Source organism: Lissotriton helveticus, chromosome 3_1, assembly GCF_964261635.1.
Source record: "Lissotriton helveticus chromosome 3_1, aLisHel1.1, whole genome shotgun sequence".
Lineage (NCBI taxonomy): Eukaryota > Metazoa > Chordata > Amphibia > Caudata > Salamandridae > Lissotriton > Lissotriton helveticus.
In genome coordinates this window covers 508,270,710-508,293,896 of record NC_136061.1, presented here as the reverse complement: position 1 = coordinate 508,293,896, position 23,187 = coordinate 508,270,710, and positions in this window count along the sequence as shown.

Here is a 23,187-nt window from a genome sequence, read left to right as displayed (position 1 = left end):
CATATACAGAAAATGGCTAAATTCCCAGTTATGCGGATGCTATAATGCCTTTTGTGAAGCCCGATAATGAAATACAGAAACACATTTTAAAGATTTTTTTCTCATTTTCAAGAGCTGGGAGGATATAAAATAAAATAAAAATTAAATGAATGTTTTATTTTCTATTTGAGTTCCAGGTGCTTTAATGACATAGATTCAAGAATCACATAACAATAGATTATGCACTATTTAGGCATTTTATCACAATACATGTAGCTGATCTATTTGATTTAAATTACAGACCATTAATCTATGAAGTTAAATCCCTACTATCAAGTTGGAATTGTCTTCCTTTGGCAATATCTGGCAAGGTGACTTTAATTAGATTGTTGGTCCTACCATTGCCTAATCCCGTTTTATTGCTGTTCTGTATTCTAATTTCTTAAAATAAGTATGATTTCCTTATTTCTAAGGGGAAATAAAAATCCATATTGTTACACACCATTTGATATCAATTCACAGCACAGAAAAGCTTAGTTTGTCAGTGAAAAAGCGCCTCTTTTTGAGTGGACACCATCACTTTTTGTGGATTAATGCTGCTGGTTTGTTGACTTTGCCCTGAGGTACTGCTAACCAGGCCCCAGTACATGTGCTCTGACCACTAAAACATGTCAAATATATAGACGCATGGCATGGCAAGTTAAATAAAACCTATGACTTCGGAGCTACATTGACATCAACTAGTGTGACAAGACAAGCATACCTCAAGGCCTACCATTGTACCCTTGCTACTGCAGTTTTAAAACTGCATTCAGACCTCTCAAAAGTAAAATTTTTGACAGGAGAAAACTTCCCTCTAAAATATTAATAACTCACTTCTTATGTAGGCCCTGTGCCCCACAAGGGTGCATAGCATTTAAATGGAGGGCATAAAGAAATTTAAAGTTAACATGTACTTACAGTGACTACCACTTGAAAGCAATTTTTAGTGCAGGAAGGCTGGCTGGCCAATCGAGAAACAATAGTAAACGTTATTAAATATTAATCATTAGATTTTTATAATTTTGTTTTTGTTTTGCTCATTTCATTATTATCTATTTTTTATAAATTGAATAAGAATTTTTATTGTGTTGTGTTTTCAACTTTTTATTTGGTCTATTGGTACGAAATACATTACACATTTTCTATAAGTTAGGTCTGTCTGCTCTGTGCCATAGCTATCAAGGGTTAACTCGGGTTTAGGTTACTGAAACCTTTTACTGGATCTAACAAGGTAGCCCTTTTATTACTTGTTGTGGACCACAATCCAACCCCAACTAATAAACCACTTTCTCACATCTTTCAAAAATCCCCCCCCCAAAAAATGCATCTTTCACATTAATAGTTAGATAATGAGTTAATGATAGTAATTTTGAATGAACATAGATATTGACGATATTCTGAGGTTAAAAAAACAACCAAGATAGGTCGCTATTGGGTTCTACAATGGATTTCTAAACAGAAAAGTAAGTTTCTTAAAAATGGTTGTACTCCACATAATAATTGTTGGGCTCATTTTAAAGACTGACAAACAATCGATTTACCTTTTCTAGATTACATGACAATTTCCAAATGACAAATAAATTGGTTTAATACATAATTAAATAAATTATTACTTTTTAGTCAATGATAAACTTGGCCAATTCTTGAACCACTGATAACAATGTTTAAAGGATGCCTGATGTGGTCATACAGTGCAATACATTCTTTTAGGTATTGAACTTAGGTTTTCCCAAATTTTATATTAATTGTCAAATGCATGAAAATGGTATTATAACTTCAGCTAAGTGAAACAAAATTAATAAGATTAATTTTACAATTTTAAGAGTGGCCTATTATCTCAAATACAATATTTTGCTAAATGTATCATTTAATATACAGCAATGTTTCTAAGGAAGATACGCTCTGAATACCCTGGGAATTGTTTCAGATGTGATTCTGGTGAAAAGGATAAAATAGGTCCCATAATTTTCTCTAGTGTCCTAAATTAGACTATTTTTGAAATGCTGAATATTGTGAAAGCAAGTTATATATTATAATGTGTGTACCACCCCCCCCCCCCCCTACGATTCTACTTTAATATTCATAGTCTTTGGGATTAGCATCTATGTTTTATAAATGAATATATGTTTCCATGCCCAATGCCTCATCATTCTTATTGCAAAAATAGAAGACTAAATTAATTCCCACTTTTACAGAATGGCTGGTCCAAATATATAAAGTAAAATAGGAACAACAACTATATACAGCCTGAGTGGGAGCTGCAAGAACATTTCTATTGTAATAGTAGGTGGATTGAATTGATATGTTGTATTCTTTCTGTGGTTTTTCATACATGTGTTGCACTTGGCCCTTTTTGCAGGGTCATCCCTGAACTTTTTGCCTTCCTCCTGTATTTTTTACGACCTGTTTTTGTTGGTTTTATGACTCTGGGCACTTTACCACTGCTGATCAGTGCTAAAGTGCATATGCTCTCCCTATTGTAAATTGATATATGGATTAGTGATTCCATGTTTGGCTGTTTTTTTTACTTGCCAGACCCTAGTACAGTGCAATGAGTGTGCCCAGGGCTGGTAAATCAAATGCTGCTGGTGGGCTTGTAGCACTGGTTGTGCCACATCCTGTAAAGGGTGTCTCAAGTCTGCCATTGCAGAGCCTGTGGGCAGTTTGGTACAGCCATGTTGACTAGGCAAGTGCACTCACTTGCCAGTCCCTAAACCTTCCATTTTCTGCATATTAGTCACCCCTATGGTAGGCCCAAGGGCAGGGTGCATTGTAGGTAAAAGGTAGTACATGCCCTGATGTGTGTGGCATGTCCTAATTGTGAATTGCAGCCATTTTTGTTTTTCACTTTTGGAAGGCTACCTGTTCCCCATTGGCCAGAATGAGCAGTTTGATTATAACATCGTATAATCCTAACTGACTCAGGGAACTAGGTAGAAATCCAAGCCTGACTCTGCTAGGTTGTGTATTCATTGTTTGGAGTTTGAGTGACAGGGGCTGGGGGATTCCAGGAGACAGGGTGAGTCAGCACAGGGCTGAATAGAGCTATCTACATGTAGATAGGTGGGAGGAGTTACACCTGGGACCTCTGAATAGGGCTGTGCCTGCCTTCCACAATGCTGGCTCCACCCCCTGTGGTGCGTCTGATGTCCCTGGCCCACACTGTCAAAGGAAAGAAGGAGTCTTGTCAACAAAGTACTCCAGGACTGAACAGAACTGGTTTGGACTAGGCACACACCCTCTCTGCCTTCAGAGACAAGTGATTTTGGTGTATAAAAGAGGGGACCCAGACCCCAGAGAGATACTGAAGGGGGAAACTATCCCTAAGCTCAGTGCTGTTTGGGGGATTGGCCTGCAGTGCTTGCCTGACTGCCAAAGAAAGGAGAAAATAACTTTGTACTACTTTCATCAACTTGTAAAGGATCTCCAAGGGCTTGGAAATTGAGCTTTTCTCCAGCTGAAGTCTCAGGTATTGCAGACTTCACCAACCAGCTCCCCTGAGTTATTTTGAAGTATCTGCTGTTGTGCAGGGCTTCTAAGGAACTGCGTGTCGCAAGACGCTGAAAGCGTGACTCACAAAGAAGAAGCGTGATGCCATCGCAGAAGTGCCTTGCATCGCCGGAGAAGAGTGTCGCAGCAGACGCCGTCGCATAACCGGAGAAGCATGTCGTCACCGCTGCCACTGTTTCATCGCATCACCGAAGCGCTTCGTATCACCAGAGAAGAGTGTCGCTATTGTAGCAGATGCCGTCGCATACCAGAGAAGCTTGTAGCAGGGCCTGTTGCGGCTCAGAAGATTTGTTGAGTCACCGCACGGACATCGGGTGTGCACGCATCATTGTTACATCAAGAAGAAGTCGCCATTTTGTTTCATCACACCGGATCTTCATCGCATCACGGCGTTGTGGGTCGCATCGCCACAGTAGCGCAGTAAGAAACCGACGCATCACCTCTCCAAGCAGAGAAGAACCGACGCATTACCGTCCCCTGCCCAGCAGTAGGGAACCGACCCATCACCGTTCTTGCGTGTAAGGAACTGCCGCATCACCTTCCCTTCAACACTTTTGCAGTATAGCGTTACGCATCCAAATGTACATTGAACTTAAAATGTCACATTTACCATCTAAACAGAACTAAGCTATTTCTACCATTTTTACAGTACAGTATTGTGGATTTTTGTCGTTTGTGGTCTTGTTTTAAGTCTATATAAACATACTTATTTTTATACTACAACTTGTGTGGTGTCCATCTGTAGTGTTTTGACTGTATTACTGTGTGTGTTCACAAATGTTTTACACACTGCCTCTTAGATAAGCATGTCTGCTTGTGCCAAGCTACCAAGGGGGTGAGCAGGGGTTATTTTAGGAGTGTACTCCCTTACCCTGACTAGACGCAAGGGTCCTTATTTGATCAAAGGTACCTACCACTGCCAACTAGAGACCCTCAAATGTAACAATATGTCTATGTACTTATTTATTTAACTAATTATTTTTAAATGCAAGTCCTAGGGCTAGTGGGTTGGGCAGGCCTTTCTTTTAATGTGGGGAGTTCAGGGCTATCTTTTTATGTGCTGACTACTCTGCCCTGACTGCTAAAGTTACTATTAAATTGCTGTTTTCTAAGTACCAAAAAAGAGCAAACTTACACAAACGTGTGTGTTTACCTTTATAAATCAAGCCTTTAGGTATTTTTCGCTCTTGTCTCATTGTTTGCTTCTAGCAAGACTGCTTAGTTGGGGCTTTGGTTTGCCTAATAAAAAGTCTACAGAACGCCTCAATAGCGTTAAAACTTCAGCTGTTCCAACATAAATGAATTTTTGAAGGTAAAATAAAAGCCTCAGGTTGTAAACCAATGGAATTCTACAATGAATGAGGACAAATCGCCTGGGGCATGACAGCAATATTACTGACTAATTTGTTACAACAACCATTTGGCAACAACAAGTAGCCTACTTTAAATCTGCAAACGTTAAAAAATGTAAGAAACAAAATTTGTAACTACAAAATTGTTCCACAAATACAAAATGAGATTTGTTAGGAAGAGAAAAATTGCAGCCCAAACCGCATGGAGGAAAAACATTAAGGTGCTGTTAAGGCAAGGCAAGACTGCATTGGGCTCTTTAGTGGGCAGAGGTAAGATTATGTTCTAACTATGCATCTAGTATTCGTTTTCAAACATAAAAAAGTAAATGATGGTTGTAGTGTTATAAAACTATGTGTGCTAGCACCTTAGTGGTTCTGGGCGGACTCAACAGAGGAATTACGCAACTTGCTGTGAGGTGTTAAGGTGTGATTACTAATGGTTATGATGTGATCTGTGGGCAGTGTTTGATCGTATGCTAAGGATAAGGACGTCTGTTACAGAGCTCTGTGTGAGGCATGTTCATTTGCATGCTCCCAGGCTAGGGACAACGCTACAACTGGCGATGAATAGGGGATACGTGTGTTGAAGAAATTAGATTGCTCTCCCTGAGAATTTCCAAAATACAGGAAACTGCCTGTGTTTACTCGTGTGTGACACATGCAACCAAATCAATGAGAAATGGTTCAAAATTGGCGTGTTTGGAGTCAAAACCTCGCTCCAGCCCAGACACGGCTATTAAAGAATGGTAGGCCTTATGAAGGATCATCTTCAAAACCCTGCCGGAAACTTACTGGTAAGGCCAAAAAAAGAGATACTGCACCACATGATAGCACAGAGCCATCATTGATAAAAAGCAAAATGCTAAAGTCTTTGACAACCAGGTATGATGCAAAAAGCTAAAGGCAACAGTGACGAAGTACGAGAAACAGAATCTTTACTCACCGCCGAGAAAGAAGACATAAATCTATAGCCCTAGATCAGGCGTGAAGACCCAAGTGTGAGCACATGGCCAGTGGTTGTAGAAGTTGCAGGTCCATATAAACAGCGTGAGTCATCTGAACAGCATATGCTCTCAACGGTAGTAGAAAAGAGCACAAAGTACAATGCAGCTGTGTTTTTAAAACCACCATTGACATTTAATGCCACCAAGAAGCATCATATTGGCGCCAATGCCTGGATCCAGAGGTGTGATAACTTCATAGATGTCCTAGAAGAAGTAGATGATAAGAAAATTATTAAATATTTAAAGAATCTTGCCAATGACAGAAGAAAAGAAGTGCTGAAGAAAATCTTGCAGATTGGTGCAATATCATGCCTTCAGATCAAAGAAGCATTGGGAACCAATTTTAATCCAATGCCAAACATCCACTAGGAAAGGTATGTTTTCAGGACAATAAGGGATACAGCAAGCTGGTGAAAGAATGGATGAGTTTGTGGAAAGACATGATGTACTTATCAAACACTGTAAGTTTAGTGAATTCAATGATGAAGAAGCCATACGCCTCAAAGTCAAAGTCATCGATGGCTGTCTTTCAGACTCTTACAGAAGATGCATGTTGAGAGAGATGCTTGGTTTTCAGAATGTACTAATGGCTAGAAGGACAGATGGAAGCTGGAACAGCAAAAAATGTAATTCACGTTTGTTATGGAAATCAAGCATAATGCAAATTCACGTACATCAACCTCTCTACAGAAGAAAAAGTTGTGTTTCCAATGTAGGTTTTCATTCCCCCTTGAGGGCAAATGTCTAGCCATAGGGCAAATGTCAAAAGGTTGTGGGAAAGAAAGCTATTATATAATTGTTTGCAAAGCAAAAGAGAAACCAAACACCTCCCAGCAAGATGAGAAAATGGACTCTAGAAGGTTCCAGAAGCATTCTTGCAATGCCCACAAGACTAACAGTCATTATCAGTTATGGAAAGTAGAAACCAAATAAAGTCGATCATCATCAAGTTCATCCTATAAAGGCTCTTCAACGTCATTATCAAGCGCCAGTGAAGAAGATGGATGTGTCATGACGGTATCACCCAAGGAAAAAAAGGGTTTGGCTACTTGAAGGAAGAATAAAAGAAAGAGCAAACCACCAATCAAAACAACTGCATTCATTTGGACATAACCCCAAGATTACAATAAAGACAGTGGTGCATCAATTAACATCATGCCATTCGAGTAGGCCAAATGCCTGTATACTTGGTCACACCTCAACCCGTCAAACACAATAGTAGACATAGGGTTGTATCCAAACCGATGCAGAATTAAGGGTCATTCACAGCAACAGTGTGACATAAAGCAGTATCATTGCAAGTGCCAATTCAAGTTCTTCAAGGAACTTCGACCAGTGCATGCCTACTCAGTTGTGCCACTAATTCTTACATGGCCTAATAAGTCTCAATTACAGACTCCATAATTAATCTGAAAATGTGAGTCAGTTTCTGTCATTGTTTCATGGCCTAGGAAGGCTCCAGACAGTGAAAGTGTAACTTCACATTATGAGGACATTCATCCTGTTGCCCAATAACACAGCAAATGTAAATGTAAATGTACACATGATATAGCGCACGTATCACCCCCGAAGGGGTCTCAAGGCGCTGTACACATACCGCTGCGGCACCCTTCCTGGCCTTTCCCTGTGAAGTGCCCACTCCTGGGCACCCCCAAGGTGAAGCCAGGCATCCTAGCGCTGTTGGGGCCGTCTCTACAGCAGAGTCATGTTCATCTACAATAAGCTGTTGAGAAAGAACCAGAAACACTGTTGAAGCATGACATCATTGTGCGTTTCACCAGTCCTATACCATGGGTTTTACCGATGGTGGTGTTGCCAAAAAAGGACAGTGGAGGTGCGGCGGGCATCTGTGTTGATATTCATTAGACCAACAAAGCAATCAACAGAAAAATAGACATACTGGTCCACACATAGCAAAAATTTTCATGAAATTACCAAATTCTTCTCCCTTCTGATCTGAACAAAGGATACCATCAACTCGAGTTAGAAGATAATTGTAGGCACATCACTACTTTTTTTAACTCATGTTGGTTTGTTCAGATACAAAAATGTAGTTTTGAAGTGACATTAGCTGCAGAAATATTTAAGGATGTTTTATGTCAGATAATTCAACCGTCACACATGCTTTTAATTACAGTGATGACATACGGGTATTTGGAACAACACAAAAGGAGAATGACAGGGCTCTGCCACTTACTTGCTGAGGAAGATCTCACTCTAAACGTAGAAAAGTGTGAGTTTCACAATACAAAACTTAAATTCTTTGGACATATACTCTTTGAAGGGGGAATGTTTCCTGGCCCAGATAAAGTGCTAGATCTGTCAGCTATTTGTCTTCTCCAAGATGGCACTATGCTGCAATCATTCTTAGGCATGGTCAGTTATTGCACAAGATACACTTTTGACTTTCTACTTTAGTGCCCCATTTTGAGACTTGGTTTGTGAAAACAAGGGGACCCCAATATTTAAACCTGGGGTTAAAGTCGTTTTTTGAAGAAAAACTATGGTTTTGGGTGGCCTAAAAAGGTCCTTATATATATGTGGGAATTAATAGATATTATTTGAATTAATCAAAAACGGGGAGCGTTCTTTTGTAGGATAGCGTATACAAAGCAACTTTATTCTATTTATAAACAATTGTTTTTAAGCATATATTACAGGTGCTCACATTGGTGACAAGGTGCATAAAGTGACTAAGTGAAGATTTACAAAAATTATATACAAAAGTCACACACACAAGGATATATTCCACATAAATATATACAATGGGGCAAGGAATTTCCTTGATGGGGTCGACGGCGTTTCGATCTATATCAATTCAGATCATCATCAGGACATAGTGAGCTTTCCTGGAATAGTATTTAAAAAAATGTTTTGAATAATTTTAGTATATGATCCTACATAAATAATTCTAAACAAAGTGATTTTGTGCTCCCAGTGACAGATACACATGTAATAAAGACATGCACATTTTTTTAAAAAGGAAGAGAGAAGGATTAATTAAAGAATTAACCAACCCTGGTGTCTCGCGCTTACGTGCCTACTTACTAAGGAGTATGCGTGGACGCGCGTTTTTTTCAAGGGAAGTATTTGGACTTACTTAGGTTGATGGCAAAGAACTTTCCATCCCATAGAGGCAAAGGAGTAATTAATTTAATTGCCAACTATAAATTCTGTAATATCAAAATAAGACACAAAACTAGTAAGTGACATTGTACTACTTGGTTTTAAATTACTTGGTACCATGACAGGAAGGCACTTACTGGTATCTAGTCAGGGGGCACATACACAGTGGTGTTAACTGATTTTCATAAGTTTGATGGCGGCCTCAATCTAAGCATGGGAAGCAAAAGAAGGGGCAATAAGGAATTTATCTTATGGGTATACATAATTAAAAGAGAAGTTAAATTAAATTACCCAGATTCAAGTGGTATGAATTCCACTGGTTTGATTTCAAGGAGTTTGGCAATACCGGTGCTGGCGAATTAGTTCCCGTTATTCTAAAAGATTAGGCAAAAGTGAGAGCAGTGATTAGTGCCTTAAGTTTAGTGACTAGGCTGCCCAATCGGCACTCTGTGAAGCACACAGATATTTACCGGTTAATGAGTCTTCGTCCCGGCAGGAGCTGGAGACAAAGAAGTTTCAAAGTATTACGATCAATTCCAGTGGTCTCAGTAACTATTATCAATTAAGAAATCCATCGCAAGAGGCCATGTGGGAACTTACTTAATCTCCGCATCTGTGGGTACGAGTGTTCTGCCTAGTTATTCTGGCGTCTTACTGCCTCGCTATTCTGGCGTCTTGTGCAAGCTCAGAAAACGCCGGTCGGATTTGACTTCCGGGGTTTCGGCGGCGCATGCGCTGTGGGTGCTGAACTACGCGCATGCCTGCAGAAAGCACACTGATTACGGGAGATTGCGCTTATGGGTCTCTACAAATTACGGTGTCTTTTGGACAGTAAAGATCCAGATCGGGCGCAGTTCATTATGGTGCAATTGAGGTTATAAAGGAAATTTGTTATTTTAGGCTTAACCTTGCGCATAAGGGAACAGCGTAAATGATTCTACACAGATTCTGGTAAACAATTCTTCAAATATGCATTAAACCACATTATAGCATAGTGTAAGCACAGTTACAAATGCCTGCATAATTTCCATGATGTTTATAAGCATATGTCTATAAAAATCAAGGAGAATACTGTACGCAGTTTTCAGAGTCTTTGGCATTTGTTTTATCCCCAGTTGTTCCATTCATCGAGGGTGTTTAACCCTCTTTCAATGCTTTTACAAGTAAAAATCCATTTACATTCAAGACGGTTTAGGACGGTTTGTTGGTTACTGCCTCTTGTATTGGGGCGCAGGTGGTCTATAACTTGCCATTTTATATCATTTTCAGAATGTCCATGTTCCAAATAGTGTTCCACCATAGGCGCAGTTGTGATCTTGCAGCGAATTCTGCTTCGATGCTGGGAAATTCTTGTCTTTATCTGTTGAGTTGTCTGTCCAATATACAGCTTTTTACAAGGACATTCTATGCAATATATCACATTTTTTGTATTGCAATTAGTAAATGATTTAAGCAAATGTTTGCAGTTATCGTATTCAAACGTTTTTGTATTCACCGTGAATTCGCATGCAGTGCAATGATTACATTTGTAATGCCCTACAATCGGTGGTAAATTTAGACATGTGTCAATTGTTGTCTTTTTGGTCGTCGTGGTGGCAGCCCTAACCAAATGGTCTCTCAGGTTGCGTCCCCTTTTGAAGGAAAACAGGGGGATTCCTGTATCCAGCTCTAGGGGGTCGAGTACCGCCCAATGTTTTTTAATTATTTTACATAATTTATTGCTGATTGGACTGAAAGTGGTGACACATGTAATTCTTTTAGTTGATTTTTTTCTTTTGGGGTTGCAGTAAGTATTCTCTATGGGCATACCACGCTCTTTTCATTGCTCGTCTGACCAACTTTCTAGGGTACCCTCTACTCATCAGTTTTGTACATAGTATTTCAGCTTCAGCAAAGAAATCTTGCTTGAATTTACAATTTCGCCTGATTCTGAGGAACTGGCCGTAAGGGAGGCCATCCCTAAGGGCCCTTGGGTGAGCACTATGATATTCAAGTAGTGTATTGCGCTCAGTGGGCTTTCTGTAGAGAGTAGTATAAAGCAATTCATCCTGACATTTAATTGTGACATCCAGATAGTCAATTTGGTGTTTTGTCGTAATTGAATGTAAACCTGAGATCTGATTGGCTATTATTTAGCCATTCACAGTAGTTCTTTAATGTGCCCACGTCTCCTTCCCAGATCATAAGGACATCATCGATGTACCTGCGCCACATTAGTATATTATTGCGGTAGGGGTTTGTGGAGTTGAGGATGATGTTAGATTCAAGGTCATCCACAAAGAGTATGGCAAAATTGGGGGCAAAAATAGCCCCCATAGATGTACCTTTGCATTGTCTATAGTAGGTTTCATTGAACATAAAGTAGTTTTTTGTAAGGGCAATATCAAGAAGTTTAATGATGAAGTCTGTGGGGACCTGATGTGGGGCTGGTCGGTTGTTTAGATGTTTTTGAATTACCTCCATGCCCTTCTGTTGCGGAATATTTGTATATAAAGACTCTATGTCAAGAGTGACTAAGAGTTCAGAGTCAGGATGGTATGGGTGGGATTCAATCAGATTGATTAGGTGTGTTGTATCTTTAATATACGTAGTGGTTTCCTTGACCAAGTCTTTTATGAAGAAATCAATATATTTTCCTAGGGGTTCTAAAATAGATCCACACCCGGAAAGGATAGGTCTACCAGGGGGTTCCTCCATATTTTTGTGTAATTTGGGAAGAGTATAGAGCACTGGCGTGCGGGGTTCATTATTATTCAAAAACAAAAACTCGTTCTTACTAATGAACCCACTTTCCAGTGCTTCCTGAGTAATCTGGTGGATGGTTTCACTTACATTTTTCACCGGATTATATCTCAATTTCTCATAATGGGTAGTGTTACTGATTTGACGTAGGATTTCTGCCTCATAAGAGTTACGGTCCTGAATAGCAATACCCCCACCTTTATCATAAGGTTTTATCACTATGTTGTCATTCTGCTTTAGTTCTGTGAGGCTTTTTCTTTCCTCAATACTGATGTTATACGGTGTGAACTTGTAGCTAGTTTTTAATTTATCCAGTTCCCGAAGGACCAGATGTTCAAAAGTGATCACTTCTGGGGGCATAGTGCCACTTGCTGGATTAAATGTAGAGGCGGGCCGTAATCCTGTGGTATCAAATTTCATATTCTAGACTAGACTACAAGCCTTTTTCAAAGACAGGGAAGCGAATATGAAATTTGATACCACAGGATTACGGCCCGCCTCTTCATTTAATCCAGCAAGTGGCACTATGCCCCCAGAAGTGATCACTTTTGAACATCTGGTCCTTCGGGAACTGGATAAATTAAAAACTAGCTACAAGTTCACACCGTATAACATCAGTATTGAGGAAAGAAAAAGCCTCACAGAACTAAAGCAGAATGACAACATAGTGATAAAACCTTGTGATAAAGGTGGGGGTATTGCTATTCAGGACCGTAACTCTTATGAGGCAGAAATCCTACGTCAAATCAGTAACACTACCCATTATGAGAAATTGAGATATAATCCGGTGAAAAATGTAAGTGAAACCATCCACCAGATTACTCAGGAAGCACTGGAAAGTGGGTTCATTAGTAAGAACGAGTTTTTGTTTTTGAATAATAATGAACCCCGCACGCCAGTGCTCTATACTCTTCCCAAATTACACAAAAATCTGGAGGAACCCCCTGGTAGACCTATCCTTTCCGGGTGTGGATCTATTTTAGAACCCCTAGGAAAATATATCGATTTCTTCATAAAAGACTTGGTCAAGGAAACCACTACGTATATTAAAGATACAACACACCTAATCAATCTGATTGAATCCCACCCATACCATCCTGACTCTGAACTCTTAGTCACTCTTGACATAGAGTCTTTATATACAAATATTCCGCAACAGAAGGGCATGGAGGTAATTCAAAAACATCTAAACAACCGACCAGCCCCACATCAGGTCCCCACAGACTTCATCATTAAACTTCTTGATATTGCCCTTACAAAAAACTACTTTATGTTCAATGAAACCTACTATAGACAATGCAAAGGTACATCTATGGGGGCTATTTTTGCCCCCAATTTTGCCATACTCTTTGTGGATGACCTTGAATCTAACATCATCCTCAACTCCAAAAACCCCTACCGCAATAATATACTAATGTGGCGCAGGTACATCGATGATGTCCTTATGATCTGGGAAGGAGACGTGGGCACATTAAAGAACTACTGTGAATGGCTAAATAATAGCCAATCAGATCTCAGGTTTACATTCAATTACGACAAACACCAAATTGACTATCTGGATGTCACAATTAAATGTCAGGATGAATTGCTTTATACTACTCTCTACAGAAAGCCCACTGAGCGCAATACACTACTTGAATATCATAGTGCTCACCCAAGGGCCCTTAGGGATGGCCTCCCTTACGGCCAGTTCCTCAGAATCAGGCGAAATTGTAAATTCAAGCAAGATTTCTTTGCTGAAGCTGAAATACTATGTACAAAACTGATGAGTAGAGGGTACCCTAGAAAGTTGGTCAGACGAGCAATGAAAAGAGCGTGGTATGCCCATAGAGAATACTTACTGCAACCCCAAAAGAAAAAATCAACTAAAAGAATTACATGTGTCACCACTTTCAGTCCAATCAGCAATAAATTATGTAAAATAATTAAAAAACATTGGGCGGTACTCGACCCCCTAGAGCTGGATACAGGAATCCCCATGTTTTCCTTCAAAAGGGGACGCAACCTGAGAGACCATTTGGTTAGGGCTGCCACCACGACGACCAAAAAGACAACAATTGACACATGTCTAAATTTACCACCGATTGTAGGGCATTACAAATGTAATCATTGCACTGCATGCGAATTCACGGTGAATACAAAAACGTTTGAATAAGATAACTGCAAACATTTGCTTAAATCATTTACTAATTGCAATACAAAAAATGTGATATATTGCATAGAATGTCCTTGTAAAAAGCTGTATATTGGACAGACAACTCAACAGATAAAGACAAGAATTTCCCAGCATCGAAGCAGAATTCGCTGCAAGATCACAACTGCGCCTATGGTGGAACACTATTTGGAACATGGACATTCTGAAAATGATATAAAATGGCAAGTTATAGACCACCTGCGCCCCAATACAAGAGGCGGTAACCAACAAACCGTCCTAAACCGTCTTGAATGTAAATGGATTTTTACTTGTAAAAGCATTGAAAGAGGGTTAAACACCCTCGATGAATGGAACAACTGGGGATAAAACAAATGCCAAAGACTCTGAAAACTGCGTACAGTATACTCCTTGATTTTTATAGACATATGCTTATAAACATCATGGAAATTATGCAGGCATTTGTAACTGTGCTTACACTATGCTATAATGTGGTTTAATGCATATTTGAAGAATTGTTTACCAGAATCTGTGTAGAATCATTTACGCTGTTCCCTTATGCGCAAGGTTAAGCCTAAAATAACAAATTTCCTTTATAACCTCAATTGCACCATAATGAACTGCGCCCGATCTGGATCTTTACTGTCCAAAAGACACCGTAATTTGTAGAGACCCATAAGCGCAATCTCCCGTAATCAGTGTGCTTTCTGCAGGCATGCGCGTAGTTCAGCACCCACAGCGCATGCGCCGCCGAAACCCCGGAAGTCAAATCCGACCGGCGTTTTCTGAGCTTGCACAAGACGCCAGAATAGCGAGGCAGTAAGACGCCAGAATAACTAGGCAGAACGCTCGTACCCACAGATGCGGAGATTAAGTAAGTTCCCACATGGCCTCTTGCGATGGATTTCTTAATTGATAATAGTTACTGAGACCACTGGAATTGATCGTAATACTTTGAAACTTCTTTGTCTCCAGCTCCTGCCGGGACGAAGACTCATTAACCGGTAAATATCTGTGTGCTTCACAGAGTGCCGATTGGGCAGCCTAGTCACTAAACTTAAGGCACTAATCACTGCTCTCACTTTTGCCTAATCTTTTAGAATAACGGGAACTAATTTGCCAGCACTGGTATTGCCAAACTCCTTGAAATCAAACCAGTGGAATTCATACCACTTGAATCTGGGTAATTTAATTTAACTTCTCTTTTAATTATGTATACCCATAAGATAAATTCCTTATTGCCCCTTCTTTTGCTTCCCATGCTTAGATTGAGGCCGCCATCAAACTTATGAAAATCAGTTAACACCACTGTGTATGTACCCCCTGACTAGATACCAGTAAGTGCCTACCTGTCATGGTACCAAGTAATTTAAAACCAAGTAGTACAATGTCACTTACTAGTTTTGTGTCTTATTTTGATTTTACAGAATTTATAGTTGGCAATTAAATTAATTACTCCTTTGCCTCTATGGGATGGAAAGTTCTTTGCCATCAACCTAAGTAAGTCCAAATACTTCCCTTGAAAAAAACGCGCGTCCACGCATACTCCTTAGTAAGTAGGCACGTAATCGCGAGACACCAGGGTTGGTTAATTCTTTAATTAATCCTTCTCTCTTCCTTTTTAAAAAAATGTGCATGTCTTTATTACATGTGTATCTGTCACTGGAAGCACAAAATCACTTTGTTTAGAATTATTTATGTAGGATCATATACTAAAATTATTCAAAACATTTTTTTAAAGACTATTCCAGGAAAGCTCACTATGTCCTGATGATGATCTGAATTGATATAGATCGAAACGCCGTCGACCCCATCAAGGAAATTCCTTGCCCCATTGTATATATTTATGTGGAATATATCCTTGTGTGTGTGACTTTTGTATATAATTTTTGTAAATCTTCACTTAGTCACTTTATGCACCTTGTCACCAATGTGAGCACCTGTAATATATGCTTAAAAACAATTGTTTATAAATAGAATAAAGTTGCTTTGTATACGCTATCCTACAAAAGAACGCTCCCCGTTTTTGATTATTTCAAATAATATCTATTAATTCCCACATATATATAAGGACCTTTTTAGGCCACCCAAAACCATAGTTTTTCTTCAAAAAAACATTTTGAGACTTGACAAAATAAAATCTTCCTTTACAGTGTTCTGCTGAATGTGATCAAAGCTTCAAAAGAATAAAACATGCGATTGAGAATCAAACGTAGATGCCCTATTTTGACTCCAAGTTACATACTGAGATCACAGTAAATGAGAGTTTGGTAGGGCTGAAGGCACTCCTTGCTCAACAAAATGGTCATCTGAATGCTCAGAGACACATTGTGGCGAATGCCTGTCAAAACCTGTCTGACACAGAACACGCCTATTCTTTGTCAGAGAAGGAAATTCTGGCTATAGTGTGGACCTGCAAACATGTTCATGTGTTTCAATACCGAAAACATTTCACTATTGTTACAGACCACCAAGCGCTGCTAACTTTTTTTGGAAACCTAAAAGCCAAGATGCCCCTCCACATTGAGAGGTGGGTTTTACGACTGCAAGAGTATGACTATGCAATTGTATATAAGCCAGGTAAAGAACAAAACCCTGCTGATTACTTTATATGAGTACTGCTACTTGTCACAGTTTGATATCCAAAACGGTTGAGGCGTACATTATCTTCATTGTGAGGTCCAGCACGCCAGTATCTGTATCCATTGAACAGTTTATTGCTGCTACTTATTTTGATAAGAACATCCTTATCCTCAAAGACATAACTACAACGCAATCCTGAAGAAAGAGTGCTTGTTCTTTTGCGGAGTATGTTGAAATTGAAAAAATTCTAAAATGTACAGCATGAGTTGTCTGGTACCAAGGAAGCTGTTATATTGAGAGACTTAAAAGTCTCTCATAACCGAGATCCTACAGTAGCTGGTCATTGACCTAATCGATGAAGGACATAGTGGCATTGTAGCCACCAAAGTAGTCCTAAGAGACCGAGTGTGGCTCCCATGCCTGGACGAGCGAGTTGAGAGGGAACAAAAAGAGTGCCATTTTTGCAACTGCCTTCACCCAAAGTGACACAGCATCCATTGACAATGTCTGATTTACTGCACAAGCTTTGGAAAGATTTATAGTTGTTTTTTTGGGCCCTTGTGAAATGGACATCATCTCATGGTAGTCATTGATGAGTATGCATGCTTTTTTTAGTAGAGGAGTTATCATTAACAGCTTATGACAAGGTAATCAATAAGCTGGATGACATCTTTGAAGCCTGGGGTATACCTGGCATTCTCAAATCGGACAATGGTCTTCTATTCAATAGCAAAGAATTCAAGGAGTTTCTAGTAAGATTTAGGGCTTGATATATATTTTGTTCAGACTACTGTTTTCACTCCGTTGCAGGGTATTTAGGTACTCCATCAACCTGAGGGAGTCCCGCCCGCCCTATTTAGGTGTATGCAGGCTGACTCTGTATCCATATCAACAGAGTGTTTACTGTTGAATACACAGCTCACTGTCGATGCAGTGGGCTCCTCTGCTGGTGAATAGTACTCCATTGCCCCTCAGTGGGCAGTGTTGTGCCAAGCCTATTTAGATTTCACCGTTGGGCTGGCAGAGTTCTAGTGGTGGTTTGCTTACTGAGTGATTTTGTCATTTGATGCAGTAAACATTGAACTATTCCTGTGGCTTTTGGATGGATGCAAGCATCACACAACTCATGTGATTTGGCTAATTGTTGTCACCTGCATACCACCCTATAAAACATACTCCATTTCCGACCATGATTCAGTCAATCCAGCTCAGCAGAACTTTGTACCTGGGCACTTTTTCACTGATGTCAGAATTTTTCTTTTGTTGCTCTCTGTTTCTTGTTCATTTACTCATTTTTCTTTATTACCATGTGGGTTTTTTTTTAGTTAATTTAAGTTTATTAGCTCAAAATGGAAGGGATAAGGGAATTCTCAGTAAGGTAGATGAAATTATTCGAGTAGAGCCTCAATTTTTTAAATCCCAAGTTCAAAATACAACCATATCTCACAAAAGGCAAATGTGGGCCAGTATAGTTGACAGAGTGAATGTTGTAGCAAACAATCTGTGCAAACAGGAGGAAATTAGGAAGAGGTGGGATGACTTGCGGGGGGAGTGTATGTTCCCTGGCCTCCAAGTGTCACCTGGAGGCCCGGAGGACCAGTGGTGATACCCCCAGCCCCCATTACAACTTTTTCTTTGGGAGGCGAAGGTCTTGCGCATCCTAAAACTGTAATGTTCCAGATAGGTACCCCAATATAGGCTCACGTAGTAACCTAACCTTTTACCTATATTCTCCCTACCATTACACTACATAACGGTTCTTAGTACTGACCTTTTACCAAGTTACAGTAATGTCCAAAGATGACATGGGCTTTTTTCTCTGAAAAGCTTAAGTCTCATTCATTGTGCATGAGGATTCTTGGAATCACAGCAGGACGGCAGGGTTACCATCTCCTGGAAAATAACTATGTATAAGGGTCTTCCTTCCGTCATCCTAGTCTGACATGACACAGCAAGTTATATCTGCAGGGGGTACCACTTTGGGGATATATACACCATATCTTGCTGAGGTAGTGAGAGGAGAATAGGACTTCCATGCCGAGACACTGATGCGAGACGCTGAGGCTCCTGCACGCAGACACTCCACCTCGCATCTAGTTAGGGTTGCATTGTAGGAGTACACATTCTACTGTCATGTATTGTATATAATTGCCTGTATTCATTGTTTTAGCACAATGGTAGAAATCTACCATACTTTTACTCTTTTATGGCTTTCATCATTTATACCTGTTACTGTCTAGTGGTTGTTTCAGCACACCTATTTTTCACTAGAAAGACGCTGGTTCAATAAATGCTTATTGAAAAATATCCCCACTGTTTATTCTGTGTATCTCTCTGAGACAAAGTGAGCATGAGTGACTGAGCGGAAAGAAGTACACTGTTTCCACTATCCCTGATGGGACAGAGTTGTCATGTTCAATAGTTGGCAAGAAGTATTCTCTCCTTGATAAGAGGAGGTTCTCGTGGCACTGTGAGCTAGCTGGTACACAGGCTAACATATTCGGTCTGCGGTTCTAGAATCAGTCTGACTCCAATCCTACAGTATATGTTGTTGAAACCTGGAGATCCTATATAGGTTTGTAGGAACTACACAACACAACCTGTGGGCATGACAGTAATACTGTGCATAGTGTCTTTAAACCTAAATGTTTGTTTGCTTTAAAGTTTGCTGTTGTTAATGTGTTTTGTAAATTTGTTTACATGCAAGCATAAATATATCAGCACAACCTTGCTCGGATTGTTTGTTTGACTGTATTGTGTTGTGTTGTGTTCTATGTAATATAACAGGTTTCAATCTCCATTACATTTCACATGATGTTATGGTGAGTGTATACCAAATAACAAATACTATAAAATGTGTTTCATATAGTAAATACCTGTTCTCTTTTTACTGCAGATTTTCACTAGGTATGTTCACAGTACAATTTTGCAAATATTGCAAATGTATTATTGGACTAACTAAAACAACATGATGCCTTGTTCCTGTCTTGTGAAAATCATATTCCAATGTAATTTTGCTCATTCTCCCTTTTCAATAATTTTTTCACATATGGCAAAGTGTCATTTATTGATCAGTCTATATCTTCTGCGTTCTTTTGAAAACTCGTTGTGTTGAAGGTTTGCATGTTGTCTTTTTCGTATCATGCAATTGAATTAATGTCATTAGTTGTAAGCCTGGGCGGAGTGCCGCAAGCAGGTGGAGTTTCTTGTCCAGTGTGTGATGTTTCCACCGTAAGGCAACAGAGATTGCGTGTTCGAGGAGAAATATTGAGTGAACAGCACCTTGCGGTCAAGTATTGGCGTGCCCATCTTTTTTCCTTCTCTGTTATGGTACTTGGGTCTACTTTTCAATCCTCCCCAAATCTTTTTAACCCTTCTTTCCCAAAACATTTTTTAGATTTTATTTATTTAATATCTTTCCCTCAGTCTTCTAAAGTGATTATTTTGCATTTTTGTTTTACTTTTTGTGTGTTTTTGATCTTTGTACTGTTTTTCTCTATTACTAGCTTTCTTATTTTTTAACTCCTTCCTTCTCCCTCCATTTTTTTGTACTTTCTACATTTTCTTTTCTCCCCCCCACCCGAGGATCATGGCACAGACCTGTGCCACTCAAAAGGCAGCAAAGGAGAGCTGCCTTCCTTGCCGAAGGATTGCAGCCACGGGCCTTGTTTTACCTTGTGGAGATGGCAGCACTGTTTTTTTATTTGCAGCACCACCTCCCCTCCATCCTGGCAGCAGGCGGCAGGCCTGCGTCTGTGTACAGAATCTGGGAGAGCCAGGAGCGGTGGACGAGGGTGCACCGGGCCTAGGAAACAAAGAATGCATGTAGGCCTGTAGCAAAAGCTGCACACTGGCTGCCTACACCTAATGGCCGCCAGCCACATGGTTACACAACAAGAAGGATGAGGTCTAGAACAGAAAAGTTTGCAGGTCTATTGAAAAAGCTGCCTACACAAAATGGCCACCAGCCACTTGGTCACAAGAAGAAACTGGAGACCTAGAACTAAAATGCATGCTGTCCTTTGGCAAAAGCACACTGGCTGCTGACACAAAATGGCTGCCAGCCACATGGTCACAACAATAAGCAGGTGGCCCAGAACAAAGAATGCTTGCAGGTCTATCGAAAAAGCACACTGGCTGCCAACACAGAATGGCCACACAACCAGATGCTGAAGGCCTAGAACAAAGAACTGTGATGGCACCAGGAAGTGGTGCAGCCCCAGGCCTTGTTTTACAAAGAACGCATGCAGGCCTCTTGGAAAAGTATACTGGCTGCATACACAAAATGTCCGCCAGCCACATGGTCACAGCAAGTCACAAGCAAAAACAAGAGGCAGGAGGCCTTTAAAACAAACAGCACATGCAGGCCTAGGGACAGTCCACTGACTATACAAAATGGCCCCTGACCAGTGGTCACATGGCATCTGGAACAAAGGCAAAAGTTAGCCTACGTCAAACACACAAACACACACACACTGGCCAGACATAGGAGGCATGGTAAAATAGAGAAAATATCAATAATTAAGTGTTTGACTTTTCCTTTTTTGGTCAAGTCCGCTAAACTTTTGTTCTGACATGGTGTTGCCAACTTAGATGCTTTGGGCTCTTTGCCACTGATCAGTGTCAAAGTGCAACTGCTCCCTGTGTAAAGTGTAATGGTAATTGGTTGTCCATGAGTGGTATGTTTGCCTTACTAGTAAAGTCCCTAGTAAAGTGCACTATGTGTGCCAGGGCTGTTAATGCAAATGCTACTAGCGGGCCTGCTGCACTAATTGTGCCACCCACACAAGGAGCCTTAAAAGTGAAAACTCAGGCCTGCCACTGCAGTGCCTGAACGCAGTTTGTTAAACTGTCACTTGTCAAGCCTTACCCTTCACTTTCTATGCACATCAGATACCCCCATGGTAGGTCCAATGTACCCCCCTGGGCAGGTAGCAGTGCATGTGAAAGGTAGGACATGTACTGAGGTGTGTACCATGTCCTGACAGTGAAATAATCTCCATTTGGTTTTTCACTATTGAAAGGCCATCTTGCCCATTGGATAGAATGGGGAGGCTGTGTAATATGTTTCCAGCCTATCTTCCCAACGGCCTAAGATGGAGAGGTGAAGTTTAGTGTGCCGAACTCACAATTCAATACCACATCTTTTTGTGAAGGTGGATTTTGCATTATGTGCTTAGAAACCACTCTTTTAGAAGTGGCTGGGTTTTTGTGCTCTAACATTTCTGTGTGTCTCTGCCTGGTTGTGGATTGACTGTCTGGATCTGAAAGTAATAGGATATGGGGTATGTCCTGACCCAGGGTAGGAGGTGAGACAGCAACATGCTGACCTGCATCTGTAGTGTAGGAAGGAGGAGTAGCCCCTGGAGGTGAAGAGGCCTGGGCAGCCGCCATAAAAAAAATGGCTCTGTCTCCTGCTGAGTGATTAAGGATTCAGATACCCACTATCAAAGGAATATGGTGTCACTGGCAGGGAGACACCCAGAACTGGTTTGGAGAGGGGTCAGTGCCTCCTGAACTCAAAGACTTCAAAGACTTTGACGGGTATAACTATGAGAGCTGAAACCCATGAACGTTAGATTGATCAAGACTGAAAAGGATTGAAACTACTTTGTAGTCAAGAGGAACCTCTGTCAAGGAAGAAACAGCTGAAGAGACAGAAGGAAAGGACTGACCCTTGCTGTGTGTTCTGGGGCTGGCCTGAAGTTTGCTGATTTAACCAAGGAGAGGCTAAGGGACTTTGCTGTGTGCTCTGTTCCCCTGCTTGAAAAGAATTTGCTGTGTGATGTGTCCTGAAGTAACTTGTCCCCAAGTGCCCAAGGAGAGCTGGCTACATGTTTTGGAAACTCTTCCAGGTGTGTCTCAGCGACACTGTGATCATGTGTATTTTGCAGCCTGAGACCTTCGTAAGAATTGCCCTGTGATCGTGGACACCTAGAGTCCAAGCCAGTCTCAGCGACACTGCGCGTGTGCTTTCTGCAACCTGACTCCTTCGTGAGGATTGTCCTGTGATCCTGTGCACCCCGAGTTCAAGTGAGTCTCAGTGAGGCTGTGTGCATGTGCTTTTTGCAACCTGAGACCTTCGTGGATTGCCCTGTTATCGTGCACACCCAGAGTCCAAGTGAGTCTCAGCGACTCTGTGTGCGTGTGCTTTGTGCAGCCTGAGACTTTTGTGAGGATTGCCCTGTTGTCTTGGGTACCCGGAGTCCAAGTGAGTCTCAGCGATGCTGTGTGCGTATACTTCTTGCAGCCTGAGGCCTTCGTGAGGATTGCCCTATGATCGTGTGCACCCGGAACTCAAGTGACTCTCAGCGATGCTGTGTATGTGTCCTTCTTGCAGCCTGAGACGTTCATGATGATTGCCCTTTGATCGTTTGAACCTGGAATTCAAGTGAGTCTCAGCGACGCTATGTGTGTGTGCTTCTTGCAGCCTGAGACCTTCGTGAGGATTGCCCTGTTATCGTGCACACCCGGAGTCCAAGTGAGTCTCAGCGACGCTGTGTGCGTGTGCTTTGTGCAGCCTGAGACTTTTGTGAGGATTGCCCTGTTGTCTTGGGTACCCGGAGTCCAAGTGAGCCTCAGCGATGCTGTGTGCGTATGCTTCTTGCAGCCTGAGGCCTTCGTGAGGATTGCCCTGTGATCGTGTGCACCCGGAACTCAAGTGACTCTCAGCAATGCTGTGTACGTGTCCTTCTTG